Source organism: Hyperoodon ampullatus (assembly GCF_949752795.1).
Source record: "Hyperoodon ampullatus genome assembly, chromosome: 1".
NCBI classification, from domain to species: domain Eukaryota; kingdom Metazoa; phylum Chordata; class Mammalia; order Artiodactyla; family Ziphiidae; genus Hyperoodon; species Hyperoodon ampullatus.
The window spans coordinates 141,155,361-141,162,422 of NC_136914.1; positions in this window are offsets into that span (position 1 = coordinate 141,155,361).

Consider the following 7,062-nt stretch of genomic DNA (forward strand, 5'->3'; position numbering starts at 1 on the left):
TGAGGATTTTTGCATCTATGTTCATCGGTGATATTGGCCTGTAGCTTTCTTTCTTTGTGATGTCTTTGCCTGGTTTTGGTATCAGGGTGATGGTGGCCTCATAGAATGAGTTTGGGAGTGTTCCTCCTTCTGCTATATTTTGGAAGAGTTTGAGAAGGATGGGTGTTAGCTCTTCTCTAAATGTTTGATATAATTCACCTGTGAAGCCATCTGGTCCTTGGTTTTTGTTGGTTGGAAGATTTTTAATCACAGTCTCAATTTCAGTGCTTTTGATTGGTCTGTTCATATTTTCTATTTCTTCCTGGTTCAGTCTTGGCAGGTTGTCCATTTCTAAGAATTTGTCCATTTTTTCCAGGTTGTCCATTTTATTGGCATAGAGTTGCTTGTAGTAATCTCTCATAATTTTTTGTATTTCTTCAGTGTCAGTTGTTACTTCTCCTTTTTCATTTCTAATTCTATTGATTTGAGCCTTCTCTCATTTTTTCTTGATGTGTCTGCATAATGGTTTATCAATTTTGTGTATCTTCTCAAAGAACAAACTTTTAGTTTTATTAAACTTTGCTATCGTTTCCTTCATTTCTTTTTCATTTATTTCTGATCTGATCTTTTTAATTTGTTTCCTTCTGTTAACTTTGGGAGATTTTGTTCTTCTTTCTCTAATTGCTTTAGGTTCAAGGTTAGGTTCTTTATCTGAGATATTTCCTGTTTCTTAAGGTAGGACTGTATTGCTATAAATTTCCATCTTAGATCTACTTTTGCTGCATCCCATAGATTTTGGGTCGTCGTGTCTCCATTGTCATTTGTTTCTAGGTATTATTTGATTTGCTGTTTGATTTCTTCAGTGATCACTTTGTTATTTAGTAGTGTATTGTTTAGCCTCCATGTGTTTGTATTTTTTACAGATCTTTTCCTGTAATTGATATCTAGTCTTATAACATTGAGGTCGGAAAAGACACTTGATACAATTTCAATTTTCTTAAATTTACCAAGGCTTGATTTGTGATGCAAGATGTAATCTATCCTGGAGAATGTTCCATGAGCACTTGAGAAAAGTATATATTCTGTTGTTTTTGGATGGAATGTCCTATAAATATCAATTAAGTGCGTTTTGTTTAATGTACCGTTTAATGCTTGTGTTTCCTTATTTTTTTTCATTTTGGATGATCTGTCCATTGTTGAAAGTGGGTTGTCAATTTCCCCTTTTATTGCTGCTAGTATTTGGCTTATGTATTGTGGTGCTCCTATGTTGGGTGCATAAATATTTACAATTGTTATGTCGTCTTCTTGGATTGATCCCTTGATGATTATGTAGTGTCCTTCTTTGTCTCTTGTAATAGTCTTTAGTTTCAAGTGTATTTTGTCTGATATGAGAATTGTTATTCCAGCTTTCTTTTGATTTCCATTTGCATAGAATCTCTTTGTCCATCCTTTCACTTTCAGTCCATATGTGTCTCTAGGTCTGAAGTGGGTCTCTTTTAGACAGCATATATATGGGTCTTGTTTTTGTCTCCAGTCAGCCAGTCTGTGTCTTTTGTTGGGAGCATTTAATCTATTTACATTTAAGGTAATTATCGATATGTATGTTCCTATTCCCATTTTCTTAATTGTTTTGGGTTCGTTATTGTAGGTCTTTTCCTTCTTTTGTGTTTGTTGCGTAGAGAAGTCCCTTTAGCATTTGTTGTAAAGCTGGTTTGGTGGTGTTGAACTCTCTCAGCTTTTGCTTGTCTGTAAACGTTTTAATTTCTCCATCAAACCAGAATGAGACCCTTGCTGGGTAGAGTAATCTTGGTTGTAGGTTTTTCTCCTTCATCACTTTAAATATGTTCTGCCATTTCCTTCTGGCTTGCAGAGTTTCTGCTGAAAGTTCAGCTGTTAACCATATGGGGATTCCCTTGTGTGTTATTTATTGTTTTTCCCTTTGCTGCTTTTAATATGTTTTCTTTGTATTTAATTTTTGACAGTTTGATTAATGTGTGTCTTGGCGTGTTTCTCCTTGGATTTAACCTGTATGGGATTCTCTGTGCTCCCTGGACTTGATTAACTATTTTCTTTCCCATATTAGGGAAGTTTTCAACTATAATCTCTTCAAATATTTTCTCAGTCCCTTTCTTTTTCTCTTCTTCTTCTGGGACCCCTGTAATTCAAATGTTGGTGTGTTTAATATTGTCCCAGAGGTCTCTGAGACTGTCCTCAGTTCTTTTAATTATTTTTTCTTTATGCTCTGCAGTAGTTATTTTCACTGTTTTATCTTCCAGGTCACTTATCCATTCTTCTGCCTCAGTTATTCTGCTATTGATCCCATCTAGAGTATTTTTAATTTCATTTATTGTGTTGTTCATCGTTGCTTGTTTCCTCTTTAGTTATTCTAGGTCCTTGTTAAATATTTCTTGCATTTTCTCTATTCTGTTTCCAAGATTTTGGATCATTTTTCCTATCATTATTCTGAATTCTTTTTCAGGTTGACAACCTATTTCCTCTTCATTTGTTAGGTCTGTTGGGTTTTTATCTTGCTCCTTCATCTGCTGTGTGTTTCTCTGTCTTCTCATTTTGCTTATCTTACTGTGTTTGGGGTCTCTGTTTTGCAGGCTACAGGTTTGTAGTTCCCATTATTTTTGGTGTCTGTCCCCAGTGTCTAAAGTTGGTTCAGTGGGTTGTGTAGGCTTCCTGGTGGAGTGGACTAGTGCCTGTGTTCTGGTGGATGAGACTGGATCTTGTCTTTCTGGTGGGCAGGTCCACGTCTGGTATTGAGTTTTGGGGTGTCTGTGGCCTTATGATTTTAGGCAGCCTCTCTGCTAATGTGTGGGGTTGTGCTCCTGTCTTCCTAGTTATTTGGCATAGCATGTCCAGAAAACGTCTCTTGCCTCTTCAGCAGCTCCAGCCCTTTTCTTGGACTCCCTCCCGGCTAGCCATGGTGTATTAGCCCCTTCAGGCTGTGTTCATGTTGCCAACCCCAGTCCTCTAACTGCGATCCGACTGAAGCCTGAGCCGCAGCTCCTAGCCCCCGTCCACCCCAGGGGGTGAGCAGACAGGCCTCTCAGGCTGGTGAGTGCCCGTCGGCACTGATTCTCTGTGTGGGAATCTCTCCACTTTGCCCTCCACACCCCTGTTGCTGTGCTCTCCTCCGTGGCTCTGAAGCTTCCCCCTCTGCCACCCGCAGTCTCCGCCTGTGAAGTGGCTTCTAGTGTGTGGAAACCTTTCCTCCTTCACAGCTCCCTCCCACTGGTGCAGGTCCTGTCCCTCTTCTTTTGTCTTGTTTATTCTTTTTTCTTTTTCCCTACCCATGTACGTGGGGAGTTTCTTGCCTTTTGGGAGGTCTGAGTTCTTCTGCCAGCCTTCAGTGTGTGTTCTGTAGGAGTTGTTCCATGTGTAGATGTATTTCTGATGCATCTGTGGGGAGGAAGGTGATCTCCACGTCTTACTCTTCTGCTATCTTCCCCCCTCTCTCTTTACCTACTTATCATAAATAACTTCAAGGAAACATTTTTGTCTTGAGACTGCCACTACCTTCTTATCATGTATTCTTATAACAGCATTTAAAAAAATCAGCATTCTTAGATTTTAAAAGTTAAGTTAAAAAGTAAATTTTTGAATGATGGCTACATCCACATCAAATATCTTAAAGGTGAAGGATTTATACATTCATGAGTAATTGATTCTTTTACAGTTTTTTATTTTCTAGAAAAGGTCCTGTAAACCATTTAGGGCTTTATATTTCAGAGGAGATTCATTTGTAGGTTTTGTAGGCATTATATTATTTTTCCAGTTATATTTAAATATAACTGACATATAACATTGTTTTAGTCTAAGGTGTACAACATAATAATTTGATATACATATATGTTATATTTATCAATATATATATATTTGATATAGGTATCTCACTATATATATATAGTGAATTGATTACCACAAAAAGTTGAGTAATACATATCATCTTACATAGTAACACATTTTCTTCTTATGATGAGAACTTTTACTGTCTACTGTCTTAGCAACTTTCAAGTATGCAACACAGTATTGTTAACTCTAGTCACCATGCTGTACATTACCTTCCCAGAATTTACCTTGAAACTGGAAGTTTGTACCTTTTGATCACCTTCACTTATTTCCCCCATCCTCCCACCCCTGTCTCTGGCCACCACCAATCTGTTCTTTTTTTCTATGCATTCAGTATTTTTAGATTCCACACATTTGAGATCATAGAATATTTGCCTTTGTCTGACTTGTTTCACTTGAAGCTTTTTAAAACTATTCTATTATTTCACAATAAAAATTGATGAGCAATAATATTATACACACATGTTTCCCTTTCACAAGAGCAACGAATCTTCCAGGGACCATGTGACGATTTTTAACTCAATTACTTGAGAAAAATACTAAATTGGCTGCTCTAGAAATGATTCTGTTAACTGAACTGGCTTGCTATTTATGCCTGGAGTATGACTTTTCTGGTTGCAAACTGTAAGGGCAAAAAATTTCATATCAGTATAAGAGAAACGTTAGATTTAGAAAGGTGAAACAGTGCATCCACAGTGGCTTTCTGAAAAGAATACATTTTTTGACAAGAAATATTGGAAAATTTGAACTCATTGCCTCAGGTCTAATGTAACGTCAGAGAGACCTTGGAGATATTGAAGGTTTAGTTCCAGACCACTGCAATAAAGCAAACATAGCCATAAGGTGAGTTGCAAGAATATTTGGTTTCCCAGTGCATACAAAATTATGTTTATACTATACTGTGGTCTAAGTGTGCAGTAACATTATGTCTGATAAAACAATGCACATACCTTAATTTAAAAATGCTTTGTTGATAAAAAATTCTAACCATTATCTGAGCTCTCAGTTAGTCATAATCTTTTTGCAATAGTAAAATCAAAGACCAGTGATCACAGATCACCATAACAAATAAAATAATAATGAAACAGCTTGAAATATTGTGAGAATTACCAAAATGTGACACCGAGATATGAAGTGAGCAAATGATGTTGGAAAATGGTGCTGATAAGACTTGCTCAGCTCAGGGCTGCTACAAACCTTCAATATGTTAAAAAAAAAAAAAAAAGACAACATCTGCAAAGCATAACAGAGAGAGAAGCTCAATAAAACAAGGTCTGCCTGTCCTGACTTAGCGATATCTCACAGTCATTCACACTGTATTCTACATACAAACCCCTAAGCTTGTCCACTTAGAATCTTCTGTATGAACTGACTTGAAAGCTCATAATAATATCATAAAGATCTTTCAAATTTGTTTGCCTCTTCTGTGCAGTAAAGAGCTTATACTTTTATACCAGGAATATTAGATGAGTTTGTTATCTTTTCTATTTATTTGACTAGAGGCCAGATCAGACTGTCCTAGTTTGATGACAGAAACTTCAACTTCAGGATTAAAATCATTGTAGGTGCTCACTAACAGTTTGGAGAAAAATGATCAGTTTCATCCTTCTCAATGCTAATGGAGTTCTGATTACATGTGAGTCACTTTAAGGTTTATCACTTTACATAAATTAATCCATTTAATCTCAGACCATCTTATGAGTAGGTATTATTATCACCCTCATTATGCACATAGAGAAATAGTAAAGAGGAAGTAATGGCAAAGCACATTGGTTCAGGATCAACATCTTAAGTAAAGAGAAATAGGAGGAATGTTCAACTGTATTATAAGCCCTGTTGTGGAAAACAGGGCAAAGACACACCATGTTAAGGAATGCAGGCAATAGGTCATTGTTGGTTATCTATTTTATACATAGTAGTATGCATATTTTAATCTCAAAGAACCTACTGTATAGGACAGGGAACCATGCTCAGTGCCTTGTAATAACCTATAATTGAAAAGAATCTAAAAAACAATTCCAGTTCTACTCTTCATCAGTTATATGACTTTGAACAAAGCCCTAACCCTCTATTTCCTTGTACGTAAATTAGAGAATGAATTTCGTATGGTAGTTGTGAGACTTAAGTAAAATCAATTAATTAAGTTAAATAGAATAGAATAATGTGCATAGGTGTTTAACATGTTCTGGTGATCTTCTCTATACATAGCTTTGAATTTTTAGCTTTTTGATGTCATATTTTCTTTATAGATTCTTTAATATTGGTTCCTAATTTCCAATAATATTCACTATTGCCAGATTCACACTCCAACACTGCTATTTCTAGTATGATCATTCCTGGCTCAATATTTCTCAAATAGTTGCAGTTTAATATCAAAGATATCATACAAGTGTTTCACTCTCTCCACATTTTATCATAATATACTGGGAAAAAATACTCCAGAGGGGGTTAATGTCTATTTTGAGACAAGCATTAACTTTGTCAGTTATTAACTGTGACTTTGAGCAAGTCTCTTTAAGTGTCTGTTTTCCTCTCAGTAAAATGTGATCATTATTTTCGTCTGATCAACCCCACAGGTGTGATATAATGTTCAAATTAGATAACTCATTTGAAAACTCTTTAAAAGCTGAAAAGACACATACAAGTATTAGTAGTGGAAAAAGAAGGAACTTTGAAATCTAGTTCAAACCCAGTTCAGATTCTAGCTCTGACCCTTATCAACCTTGTGGAGATTAGAGGTCACTTACCCTCTTTTTTTTTTTTTTTTTTTTTTTGTGGTACGCGGGCCTCTCACTGTTGTGGCCTCTCTCATTGCGGAGCACAGGCTCCGGACGCGCAGGCTCAGCAGCCATGGCTCACGGGCCCAGCCGCTCCGTGGTATGTGGGATCTTCCCAGACCGGGGCACGAACCCGTGTCCCCTGCATCGGCAGGCAGACTCTCAACCACTGCGCCACCAGGGAAGCCCCACTTACCCTCTTTGATACTCAGTATTTAGAAATAAAATTGGGAAGAATAATCTCTACTGTCAAAGGAAAATCCTATTGCTAAATATTGTGGGATTTTTGTAGTTTTTGACATAAGTATGTCTTATTAATAAATCACATTGTCCCTAGTACTTAGACATTATTTTATACCATTCTTACATGCTCCACTATGATCAGCACAAAATACAGCAAATACAAAACAAAAATAAATAACAAACAAACAAAAAACCCTGATAGGAT